Below are 13,045 nucleotides of genomic sequence, written 5' to 3'. Positions count from 1 at the left end.
ATACAATTGTATGTATGCGGAAACGCACACGTTTCCGCAAAATTAATGAACATGCTGCGTTTTTTTCTGCTAAGTGCTTCCGCAGCGGAAAAAAAACGCACCATTAGCACAACATGTGCGGATTCAATTAGGATTACATGGGATGCTCTTCTTAAGCGTTTCCGCGGCAGAAACGCTTAAAAAACGCAATGTGGGCACACAGCCTCAATGTGACCGGCTTCCTCTGCCTATAGACACATCACGCATCTACCGCCTGGATCAGCCGAATGATTCACTGCGCCTGCGTGGAATTCGCGCGGGCGCAGTGCGACGATGTTCCACTGGTGGTACCGCGCAAGAGGCTGCATGAGTGTGAGAGTGAGTCTGAGTGTGAATGTGAGTGTGTGTGAGTGTGAATGTGAGTGTGTGAGTCTGAGTGTGAGAGTGAGAGTGTGAATGTGAGTGTGTAAGTGTGTGTGTATAAGTGTCTGAGTGAATGTGAGAGAGTGTGACAGAGTGTGAGAGAGTGTGACAGAGTGTGACAGAGTGTGACAGAGTGTGAGAGTGTGACAGAGTGTGAGAGTGTGACAGAGTGTGAGAGAGTGTGACAGAGTGTGAGAGAGTGTGACAGAGTGTGACAGAGTGTGAGAGAGTGTGAGAGAGTGTGAGAGAGTGTGAGAGAGTGTGACAGAGTGTGACAGAGTGTGAGAGAGTGTGAGAGAGTGTGAGAGAGTGTGACAGAGTGTGAGAGAGTGTGACTGTGTGTGAGAGAGTGTGACTGTGTGTGAGAGAGTGTGACTGTGTGTGAGAGAGTGTGACTGTGTGTGAGAGAGTGTGACTGTGTGTGAGAGAGTGTGACTGTGTGTGAGAGAGTGTGACTGTGTGTGTGAGAGTGTGACTGTGTGTGTGAGAGTGTGACTGTGTGTGAGAGAGTGTGACTGTGTGTGAGAGAGTGTGACTGTGTGTGTGAGAGTGTGACTGTGTGTGTGAGAGTGTGACTGTGTGAGAGTGTGACTGTGTGTCTGAGTGTGTGAATGTGTGTCTGAGTGTGTGAATGTGTGTCTGAGTGTGTGAATGTGTGTCTGAGTGTGTGACTGTGTGTCTGAGTGTGTGACTGTGTGTCTGAGTGTGTGAATGTGTGTCTGAGTGTGTGAATGTGTGTCTGAGTGTGTGAATGTGAATGTGAATGTGAGTGTGAGACTTGAAGTTACCTTTTAATACAAGTAATCTAATGTCCATCATGCTATGACCGGGGATACAAAAATGTTTGGCCAAAGGTAACTAACTTCAAGTCTCAGAGAGACAGGAGGGTCTGGGAATATAAATTTATGACAACCTTTGACACACTCAGTGCAGGAATGAATGTGTTGCATGGATTTATGTATTTTACATTAGTTAAGCAATTTGCTCTTCTGATCTTCTGGGGGCATCACAACACACAACCAGACACCAATCAGAGGACAATATAACTTTCACACTGCTTATCTATGAACTGTTCCAATATTTATGTTTATCCCTCTCCCATAATGACAATTCTGCTTCATGTCTCTTGTCTTATCAATTGTATTATTCTTGTGCTGTTTTGTGTATAAATATGTGATTGTTCAGATGTTGTATTAGTCAAGCCTGATGAAGAGACCTGAGTAGTCTCGAAAGCTTGCAATTTGTTACCATCTTTTCAGTTAGCCATTAAAAGGTATCAACCACTGAGGACTCTCAATTCTAAATATATTTCTATCTACTGGCTAGCACGATAAAAAGATATAGGTCTTTTCTGCAGTAACTTATGGATACAAAACCTGGACTACAAAGAAACAAGACAGAAGAAGAAAGGTCTTTGAAATGTTCTGCTGGAGAAAGAGGTTATCAATACTATGGATGGCAAGAAGAACAAACCAAATAAATTTTGGAACAAATCAAGCCATACTTTTCACTCTGAGGTTCACCAAACTATGACTTGCCTATTTTGAACACATGATACGAAGAGAGCAATAACTGAAGAAGGACATCATGGTTTGAAGAATAGAAGAAACAAGGCAAAAGGCAAAGAGGAAAACCAGCAACCCAATGGCTTGATACAATCAAGATAATAGCGTAGAGGACGTCTTGTGACCTATCTAGCTTTGCACGTGATCGATCTTCCTACAGATTGTTCATCCATCAAATCGCCATAGCTCGAGATACAGCCGAACGGCGTTAAATAATGTAATCTATAGATATAAAAATGAATGTATGCGTGTATGGATGGGCATATCGGCCACGCCCACTCCACATAGCCCCACCCAATCACTAAGCATCTTTCATTTCACCAGAGCTGTTTAAAAGAAGCGGAGCTGTGATTGGTTGCTATGAGCAACAGTTTTCCCACTCCACAACACCTCAACAGACACTGACCGGGTGGGAGAAATCTAGCATCCCCAGGAACAAACTCCCAGCCATTATCTGCCCCCCAGAAAGGAGCAGAGAGCACATGACAGAAATGAATCCCCCTCCCTGCCCATATACCCATCACACATCCCATAGTCCCTCTTAAAGGGATCTCAGCTATGGAAGTTAGGGCAAATCCCTCAACGCTCCGATTCTGACCCCAGACTTCTATTAAAGGGATCATTGGTATGGAAGTCAGGACAATTCCACTCAGCGCTCTGGTTCTGATGCCAGGCCTCTCTTAAAGGGATCCCCGGTATGGAAGCTAGGACCGTTCCACTCAGCGCTCTGGTTTTGATGCCAGGCTCTCTTAAAGGGATCATTGGTATGAAAGTTAGGGCAATTCCACTCAGCGCTCTGGTTCTGATCCCAGGCCTCTCTTAAAGGGATCCCCGGTATGGAAGTCAGGACAATTCCACTAAGCGCTCTGGTTCTGATGCCAGGCCTCTCTTATAGGGATCCCCGGTATGGAAGCTAGGACCGTTCCACTCAGCGCTCTGGTTCTGATGCCAGGCCTCTCTTAAAGGGATCCCCGGTATGGAAGCTAGGACCGTTCCACTCAGCGCTCTGGTTTTGATGCCAGGCACTCTTAAAGGGATCATTGGTATGAAAGTTAGGGCAATTCCACTCAGCGCTCTGGATCTGATCCCAGGCCTCTCTTAAAGGGATCCCCGGTATGGAAGTCAGGACAATTCCACTCAGCGCTCTGGTTCTGATGCCAGGCCTCTCTTAAAGGGATCCCCGGTATGGAAGCTAGGACCGTTCCACTCAGCGCTCTGGTTTTGATCCCAGGCTCTCTTAAAGGGATCATTGGTATGAAAGTTAGGGCAATTCCACTCAGCGCTCTGGTTCTGATCCCAGGCTCTCTTAAAGGGATCATTGGTATGAAAGTTAGGGCAATTCCACTCAGCGCTCTGGTTCTAACCCCAGGCCCCTCTTAAAGGGATCCCCAGTATGGAAGGGAGGGCAAATCCCTCAGTACTCCGATTCTGACCCCAGGCTTCTATTAAAGGGATCATTGGTAAGGAAGTCAGGGCAAATCTACTCAGCGCTCTGGTTCTGACCCCAGACGTATCTTAAAGGGATCCCCGGTATGGAAGTTAGGACCGTTTCACTCAGTGCTCTGGTTATGACCCCAGGATGACGGGATATTAGTGGTAGTAGTCCGGTAGCTCTGGCTGACGGGATGATGTGGAATATTAGGGGTAGTAGTCCAGTAGCTCTGGCTGACAGGATGATGTGGGATATTAGGGGTAGTAGTCCAGTAGCTCTGGCTGACAGGATGATGTGGGATATTAGGGGTAGTAGTACGGTGGCTCTGATGGGATATCAGGGGTAGTAGTCCGGTGGCTCTGGCTGACGGGATGATGTGGGCAGCACGGTGGCTCAGTGGTTAGCGCTGCAGCCTTGCAGCGCTGGGGTCCTGGGTTCGAATCCCACCAAGGACAACATCTGCAAGGAGTTTGTATGTTCTCCCCGTGTTTGCGTGGGTTTCCTCCGGGCACTCCGGTTTCCTCCCACACTCCAAAGACATACTGATAGGGAATTTAGATTGTGAGCCCCATCGGGGACAGTGATGAAATGTGTGCAAACTGTAAAGCGCTGCGGAATACGTTAGCGCTATATAAAAATAAAGATTATTATTATTATTATTAGGGGTAGTAGTCCAGTGGCTCTGGCTGACGGGATGATGTGGGATATTAGGGGTAGTAGTCCGGTGGCTCTGACGGAATGATGTGGGCTATTAGTGGTAGTAGTCCGGTGACTCTGGATGACGGGATGATGTAGGATATTAGGGGTAGTAGTCTGGTGGCTCTGACGGGATGATGTGGCATATTAGGGGTAGAAGTTTGGTGGCTCTGACGGAATGATGTGGGATATTAGTGGTAGTTGTCCGGTGGCTCTGGCTGACGGGGTGATGTGGGATATTAGGGGTAGTAGTCCGTTGACGGGATGATGTAGGATATTAGGAGTAGTAGTCCAGTGGCTCTGACGGGATGATGTGGGATATAAAAGGTAGTAGTCCAGTGGCTCTGGCTGACGGAATGATGTGGGATATTAGTGGTAGTTGTCCGGTGGCTCTGGCTGACGGGGTGATGTGGGATATTAGGGGTAGTAGTCCGGTGACTCTGGTTGACGGGATGATGTAGGATATTAGGAGTAGTAGTCCAGTGGCTCTGACGGGATGATGTGGGATATTAGGGGTAGTAGTCCGGTGGCTCTGATGGGATGATGTGGGATATAAAGGGTAGTAGTCCAGTGGCTCTGGCTGACGGGATGATGTGGGATATTAGGGGTAGTAGTCTGGTGGCTCTGGCTGACAGGATTATGTGGGATATTTGGGGTAGTAGTCCGGTGGCTCTGACGGAATGATGTTGGCAATTAGTGGTAGTAGTCCGGTGACTCTGGCTGACGGGATGATGTTGGCAATTAGTGGTAGTAGTCCGGTGGCTCTGACTGGATGATGTGGGATATTAGTGGTAGTAGTCCGGTGGCTCTGACTGGATGATGTGGGATTTTAGTGGTAGTTGTCTGGATGATGTGGGATATTAGGGGTAGTAGTCCGGTAGCTCTGGCTGGTGGGATGATGTGGGATATTAGGGGCAGTAATCGGGTGGCTCTGACGGGATGATGTGGGATATTAGGGGTAGAAGTTCGGTGGCTCTGGCTGACGGGATGATGTGGGATATTATAGTGAATGTGGCTATGCGGAGTGGGCGGGGCTATACTCTCAGCTTTATATATATAATATTCATTATAATTTGTCATACCTAACTGTAGTTACTATGCCCGTGCAACGCCGGGCTCTTAAGCTAGTAACAATATAACATCAAGTCTGATACCTTATGAAAATCATGTGCAAAAATCAAAGATCCAAAAAGATTCCCTATTTAAGACTAAGCGTCCTCAATCACCGATGAGAAAACTTCAGCTCCACGAACTGTGATTTTTTTATTCGAAAAAATATTTGGAGGACATAGAGTCAGTGATACAATTTTACACGACACACTGCATGATTTTGAAGGGTGATTGTTGGGCTGACTATTGCTTCATCACTGCTCACCATTTTGGGAAGTTCTCAAAGTATTGGAGAACCAAACAAATGTCAGACATCCATGCCCACTCTTCAGATGTTATGTGCGGAGGCTGACCAAAATACCATTGGGTGTGTTCAAGCTGGCACTCAACAACTGCATCTTCTGCTCACAAAGCCTTGCCAGCAAGCGTAGTGTGGAGTTCCAGTGTGATTACATGTTGCGCACCAGCCGGTGAGGTCACACTTTCGGCAGCAGCTGTAGACAACTTGCGGAAATGGGCGCTGCAGGAAGAGAGCTGACTCAAGAAAGCCACCGAATGATGTGGATGCACACCCTGTGCCTTAACCTTTTTTATTTGAAGAATGGGGAGACAGTTATTAGCCATTTTAATTCCTCAGACCCTATAGTCAGTTAAAATTTGACCTGTATAACATGGTCTCCTGCCCTAGGGTGGATTGACGGTGTGGGGACTCTTATAGACTGACCCAAAAGTATGCACAGTGGGGAAAAAAAAGTATTTAGTCAGCCACCAATTGTGCAAGTTCTCCCACTTAAAAAGATGAGTGAGGCCTGTAATTGACATTATAGGTAGACCACAACTATGAGAGTCAAAATGAGATAACAAATCCAGAAAATCACCTTGTCTGATTTGGCAGGATTTATTTTGCAAACTATGGTGGAAAATAAGTATTTGGTCACCTAAAAACATGTAAGATTTCTGGCTCTCACAGACCCATAACTTCTTTAAGAGGCTCCTCTGTCCTCCACTCATTACCTGTAGTAATGGCACCTGTTTGAACTTGTTATCAGTAAAAAAGACACCTGTCTACAACCTTAGTCACACTCCAAACTCCACTATGGTGAAGACCAAAGAGCTGTCAAAGGACACCAGAAACAAAATTGTAACCTTTTATCAAGCTGGGAAGACTGAATCTGCAATAGGCAAGCAGCTTGGTGTGATGAAATCAACTGTGAGAGCAATAATAAGAAAATGGAACACATGCAAGAGACCACTGATAATCTCCCTTGATCTGGGGCTCCACACAAGATCTCACCCCGTGGGGTCAAAATGATCACAAGAATGGTGAGCAAAAATCCCAGAACCACACGGGGAACCTAGTGAATGACCTGCATAGAGCTGGGACCACTGTCACAAAGACTACCATAAGTAACACACTACACCACCAGGGACTCAGATCCTGCAGTGCCAGACGTTTCCCCCTGCTTAAGCCAGTACATGTCCAGGCCCGTCTGAAGTTTGCTAGAGAGCATTTGGATTATCCAGAAGAGTATTGGGAGAATGCCATAATGTCTGATGAAACCAAAATTAGAACTGTTTGGTAGAAACAAAACTCATCATGTTGGGAGTAGGCAGAATGCTGAGTTGCATCCAAAAGAACACCATACCTACTGTTAAGCAGGGGGGTGGCAACATCATGCTTTGGGGATGTTTCTCTGCAAAGGGACCAGGACAACTGATCTGTGTACATGAAAGAATGAATGGGGGTAGGTATCGTGAGATTTTGAGTGGAAACCTCCTTCCATCAGCAAGGGAATTGAAGAAGTGTGGATGGGTCTTTCAGCATAATAATGATCCCAAGCACACCGCCAGGGCAACGAAGGAGTGACTTTGTAAGTAGCATATGAAGATCCTGGAGTGGCCTAGCCAGTCTCCAGATCTCAACCCCATAGAAAACCTTTGAAGGGATTTGAAAGTCTGTGTTGCCCTGAGACAGGCCCAAAACATCACTGCTCTAGAGGAGATCTGCATGGCGGAATGGACCAACATACCACCAACAGTGTGTGCCAACCTTGTCAAAACTTACAAAAAACGTTTGACCTCTGTCATTGCGAACAAAGGATATATAACAAAATAGCGAGATGAACTTTTATTAATGACCAAATACTTATTTTCCACCATAACTTGCAAAATAAATCTTGCCAAATCAGACAAGGTGATTTTCTGGATTTGTTTTCTCATTTTGACTCTCATAGTTGTGGTCTATGATGTCAATTACAGGCCTCTCTCATCTTTTTAATTGGGAGAACTTGCACAATAGGTGACTGTCTAAATACTTTTTTCCCCACTGTATGTGTCATCGCCCGCAAAACTGACTATGGGCCTGATTGTGAGTCCTGGAGTATGGTGGGGTGGAACACTGGAGAACATTGGGCCTACAAACTCTTTTGTATCCCAAGAGAAAACAAAGAGCAAGGGTAGAAGCCTCCTTACTAGAATGACTCTGTTACAACCAGAATACGTGTCCAAATGTTGTACAGTAGGGTCCTGTCTTACTTGTACATCTGACAACTGTCTTCCCTTATACTTGACGATAGAGAACCCCTCTGTTACAGACTCAGGACTATATGTGATGGGAATAAATATCCCAGGGACACTAACCAATTAGGACACTTCTCTTAAGGCTATCAGGAACTGACCTATTCTACGTAAGACTGAGACCCTGCAACCTAATGCTTCCAAAGACTCTACCCTGATACCCTACCCTATAAGCAACCAGACAAACCCAATTGCTTTCTCCTGCTTAATTCAGGTATTTTTCTGTTACAGAAGGAGAAAATACTACAGAGTGTAATCTGCTCCGACAGGTGTATCCCCTTATAAACTGTAAAAACCTAAAGGCAAATGGAATTAGCCCCTGTCCGGAAAATGTCATTTGTTTCCAGAGTTTAACAAGTAACATTGACCTAAAGCATTTAGGTTCCTCATCCTGTAGTTCCACCACTAACTTGGCACGAGGCCAGGCCCTCCAGAATCAGATGGTAGGTAGGGCTGACTTGTGGTAGATGTGCTGAAATGGTGACTTTTTTCCAACACTGCCAGCGGGATAGGTGGGTTCTAACTAAATTACTGATTCCACTCCAGACTGTGACTCCGAACACAGACAAGCGGGACATCAGCGCTCCTACTCCTTTCCACCTGAACTTGTACAGCGACACTATTGGAGTCCCCACACGAGTACCAGTCGCATTTCTATTACCTGTGTGCCCATATTAATAGGTCATATATGTCCCGGGGGCTGACAGATTCCCTTTAAGAATGGCCCCAAGAACCTAAAATGTCAACAGAAAAGTATGTACGTGGAGCCGAGGAATTCACTGTGGAGGAGTACAAAGGAGGAAGGAGAACTAGTGTCACAATGCCGCTGTGAGCACTGGTATAAGGGGGGCGCTATCTCCGGGAATGGAGGGGTTACTGCCCCCTGTGCAGCCCAGTAATGGAGAATCTCCAGCACCTACCTCCACCTGCAGGGGGCGCTATCTCCGGGAATGGAGGGGTTACTGCCCCCTGTGCAGCCCAGTAATGGGGAATCTCCAGCACCTACCTCCACCTGCAGGGGGCGCTATCTCCGGGAATGGAGGGGTTACTGCCCCCTGTGCAGCCCAGTAATGGGGAATCTCCAGCACCTACCTCCACCTGCAGGGGGCGCTATCTCCGGGAATGGAGGGGTTACTGCCCCCTGTGCAGCCCAGTAATGGGGAATCTCCAGCACCTACCTCCACCTGCAGGGGGCGCTATCTCCGGGAATGGAGGGGTTACTGCCCCCTGTGCAGCCCAGTAATGGGGAATCTCCAGCACCTACCTCCACCTGCAGGGGGCGCTATCTCCGGGAATGGAGGGGTTACTGCCCCCTGTGCAGCCCAGTAATGGGGAATGTCCAGCACCTACCTCCACCTGCAGAGCCGCACACCACATATATGGCTGCTCTGTGCGCACAGGACCTGGGATGAGGTCACAGGAGGGGAGGAGTCAGGGGTCACATGATCAGGGGCCTCAGTGTAGGCAGGACTCTGCTGTGCTGGTTATGAAGAGGAGGATGAATGAACTCATGGAGATCAACATCCGACACTGCGGAGACACCATCACGTTTCTCAACGCAGTGATTCTAGAGCACTGCCCCATCCCTTATGGGAAATATGCAAAACACAAGCCGCGGAGACACGATCACATGTTTCTCAACGCAAGCAATGACCAGCCAGGTCTTTGGCCGGGAAGGAACAACCACGGGAAGGGCAGTCTCCAATGAAGGAAACCACCTATGCCAAAACATGGTATCCATCCACAGACAGCTGTTTCGGGGTATTGCCCCTCATCAGTGTGGAGTAGGAAACTGGCTGGTAGGAGCAATACCTAGTAACAGCTGTCTGTGGATGGATACCATGTTTTGGCATAGGTGGTTTCCTTCATTGGAGACTGCCCTTCCCGTGGTTGTTCCTTCCCGGGCAAAGACCTGGCTAGTCATTGCTTGCGTTGAGAAACATGTGATGGTGTCTCCGCGGCTTCTGTTTTGCATATTTCCCATAAGGGATGGGGGCATTGCTCTAGAATCACTGCGTTGAGAAACATGTGATGGTGTCTCCGCAGTGTCGGATGTTGATCTCCATGAGTTCATTCATCCTCCTCTTCATAGTCTTTTTACTAGGCATTGCTCCTACCAGCCAGTTTCCTACTCCACACTGATGAGGGGCAATACCCCGAAACAGCTGTCTGTGGATGGATACCATGTTTTGGCATAGGTGGTTTCCTTCACTGGAGACTGCCCTTCCCGTGGTTGTTCCTTCCCGGGGAAAGACCTGGCTGGTCATTGCTTCCGCTGTGCTGGTTGTCATGGTGCTGGATGAGGGGAAGTTTCTGTGGGGTCAGGAGGGGTTTACAGGGTGGATGTAGCAGAGCCGCGTGTGTACGAGGTGTACGGAGCGGAGCCGCGTGTGTACGAGGTGTACGGAGCAGAGCCGTGTGTGTACGATGTGTTCGGAGCGGAGCCGCGTGTGTACGAGGTGTACGGAGCGGAGCCGCGTGTGTACAAGGGGTGCGGAGCGGAGCCACGAGTGTACGAGGTGTAAGGAGCGGAGCCGCGTGTGTACGAGGTGTACGGAGCGGAGCCGTGTGTGTGTACGAGGTGTACGGAGCGGAGCCGTGTGTGTGTACGAGGTGTACGGAGCGGAGCCGTGTGTGTACGAGGTGTACGGAGCAGAGCCGTGTGTGTACGATGTGTTCGGAGCGGAGCCGCGTGTGTACGAGGTGTACGGAGCGGAGCCGCGTGTGTACAAGGGGTGCGGAGCGGAGCCACGAGTGTACGAGGTGTAAGGAGCGGAGCCGCGTGTGTACGAGGTGTAAGGAGCGGAGCCACGAGTGTACGAGGTGTAAGGAGCGGAGCCGCGTGTGTACGGTGCGGATCCGTGTGTACAACAAACCTGTGGATGTCTGTGTCTGGCTGGTTAGGGCAATTTTTTTTCGGTTGTGAACTTAATTCCAAACCCCATATAAATCAATGGGAACTCAGACTTCAGAGCAGTGGGTACCGTCAATAGGAGCAGACCAGCAGCTGCTATGGGGCCCGGAGAGATGAGGGGGCCTGGATGGGTGAGGGGGTATGCGACGGCCGCTGCAGTTTGGCAGCTGTTCTGTGCTGACACAGTACTACCTCCTTTAATTAAATGTAAGCACAGGCAGCCGGCCACTGTATACCCCCTGGCTGGGCCCCTTGAAGCTTTCCTTGTTTCCTGGTCAGCAGTCTCTGGCTGGATTTGCATAAGAACACCACATGCATTACAGGAAGCAGAAAACATTCATGAGCCTCTCTCACTCAGGGAGAGGGTGGACACACAAGATGGTGAGGTGAGCCCGTGGTGGATTTTTTTTTGTTAAATGTGTCCCCTTGCTGTGCTGGCATCCTGGCACTTTACATTTACAACGCACTTTGCACCTTAGGGAGGGGGGCCCTGCTGCACGCACTGTGGAGGGGGCCATGAATGCACTGCAGGTGTGTGTGTGGATTCCTCTGTGCTGCTGTGGCTGGCTCTCCTGACATCCTCTGTGCTGCTGTGGCTGGCTCTCCTGACATCCTCTGTGCTGCTGTGGCTGGCTCTCCTGACATCCTCTGTGCTGCTGTGGCTGGCTCTCCTGACATCCTCTGTGCTGCAGTGGCTGGGCCTCTCCTGACGTCATCAGTGCTGCTGCGGCTGCCTCTCCTGACATCCTCTGTGCTGCTGTGGCTTCCTCTACTGGCATCCCTTGTGCTGCTGTGGCTGGCACTCCTAATATCCTTTGTTTTGCTGTGGCTGGCACTCCTAATATCCTTTGTTTTGCTGTGGCTGGCACTCCTAATATCCTCTGTGCTGCTGTGGCTGGCTCTCCTGACATCCTCTGTGCTGCTGTGGCTGGCTCTCCTGACATCCTCTGTGCTGCTGTGGCTAGCTCTCCTGACATCCTCTGTGCTGCTGTGGCTAGCTCTCCTGACATCCTCTGTGCTGCTGTGGCTGGCTCTCCTGACATCCTCTGTGCTGCTGTGACTGGCTCTCCTGACATCCTCTGTGCTGCTGTGACTGGCTCTCCTGACATCCTCTGTGCTGCTGTGACTGGCTCTCCTGACATCCTCTGTGCTGCTGTGGCTGGCTCTCCTGACATCCTCTGTGCTGCTGTGGCTGGCTCACCTGACATCCTCTGTGCTGCTGTGGCTGGCTCACCTGACATCCTCTGTGCTGCTGTGGCTGGCTCTCCTGACATCCTCTGTGCTGCTGTGGCTGGCTCTCCTGACATCCTCTGTGCTGCTGTGGCTAGCTCTCCTGACATCCTCTGTGCTGCTGTGGCTGGCTCTCCTGACATCCTCTGTGCTGCTGTGGCTGGCTCTCCTGACATCCTCTGTGCTGCTGTGGCTGGCTCTCCTGACATCCTCTGTGCTGCTGTGGCTGGCTCTCCTGACATCCTCTGTGCTGCTGTGGCTGGCTCTCCTGACATCCTCTGTGCTGCTGTGGCTGGCTCTCCTGACATCCTCTGTGCTGCTGTGGCTGGGCCTCTCCTGACGTCATCAGTGCTGCTGCGGCTGCCTCTCCTGACATCCTCTGTGCTGCTGTGGCTTCCTCTACTGGCATCCCTTGTGCTGCTGTGGCTGGCACTCCTAATATCCTTTGTTTTGCTGTGGCTGGCTCTCCTAATATCCTTTGTTTTGCTGTGGCTGGCTCTCCTAATATCCTTTGTTTTGCTGTGGCTGGCACTCCTAATATCCTTTGTTTTGCTGTGGCTGGCACTCCTAATATCCTTTGTTTTGCTGTGGCTGGCTCTCCTAATATCCTCTGTGCTGCTGTGGCTGGCACTCCTAATATCCTCTGTGCTGCTGTGGCTGGCTCTCCTGACATCCTCTGTGCTGCTGTGGCTGGCTCTCCTGACATCCTCTGTGCTGCTGTGGCTGGCTCTCCTGACATCCTCTGTGCTGCTGTGGCTGGCTCTCCTGACATCCTCTGTGCTGCTGTGGCTGGCTCTCCTGACATCCTCTGTGCTGCTGTGGCTGGCTCTCCTGACATCCTCTGTGCTGCTGTGGCTGGCTCTCCTGACATCCTCTGTGCTGCTGTGGCTGGCTCTCCTGACATCCTCTGTGCTGCTGTGGCTGGCTCTCCTGACATCCTCTGTGCTGCTGTGGCTGGCTCTCCTGACATCCTCTGTGCTGCTGTGACTGGCTCTCCTGACATCCTCTGTGCTGCTGTGACTTGCTCTCCTGACATCCTCTGTGCTGCTGTGGCTGGCTCTCCTGACATCCTCTGTGCTGCTGTGGCTGGCTCTCCTGACATCCTCTGTGCTGCTGTGG

General features: G+C 49.8%; 2 protein-coding genes and 1 long non-coding RNA gene across 4 annotated transcripts in view; 2 read left to right on the top strand and 1 right to left on the bottom strand.

The window, feature by feature from the left end:
• Window positions 1–9,234, bottom strand: part of LOC141051013 (uncharacterized) — a 63,846-nt gene extending 54,612 nt beyond the window's left edge. Inside the window, exon 1 of one of the 2 annotated variants that reach the window (XM_073547792.1) lies at window positions 9,133–9,234. The gene's annotated coding sequence lies outside the window, so the exon portion shown is untranslated. Of the gene's footprint in view, window positions 1–8,702; window positions 8,773–9,132 lie in introns of those variants that run through there. The other variant, XM_073547793.1, reaches the window with a different exon arrangement.
• LOC141051007 (uncharacterized) overlaps window positions 1–13,045 on the top strand; it is an 850,460-nt gene that overhangs the window by 325,814 nt on the left and 511,601 nt on the right. The gene's annotated exons all lie outside the window — the stretch shown is intronic.
• LOC141051145 (uncharacterized) overlaps window positions 10,990–13,045 on the top strand; it is a 29,582-nt gene continuing 27,526 nt past the window's right edge. Inside the window, exon 1 of the long non-coding RNA XR_012220581.1 lies at window positions 10,990–11,082. This is a non-coding gene — a long non-coding RNA (uncharacterized lncRNA). The remainder of the gene's footprint in view (window positions 11,083–13,045) is intronic.

Source organism: Dendrobates tinctorius, unplaced genomic scaffold (assembly GCF_039654945.1).
Source record: "Dendrobates tinctorius isolate UK_male_01 unplaced genomic scaffold, ASM3965494v1 ptg000155l, whole genome shotgun sequence".
Classification (NCBI taxonomy): domain Eukaryota; kingdom Metazoa; phylum Chordata; class Amphibia; order Anura; family Dendrobatidae; genus Dendrobates; species Dendrobates tinctorius.
This window is presented reverse-complemented; position numbering and strand designations above follow the sequence as displayed.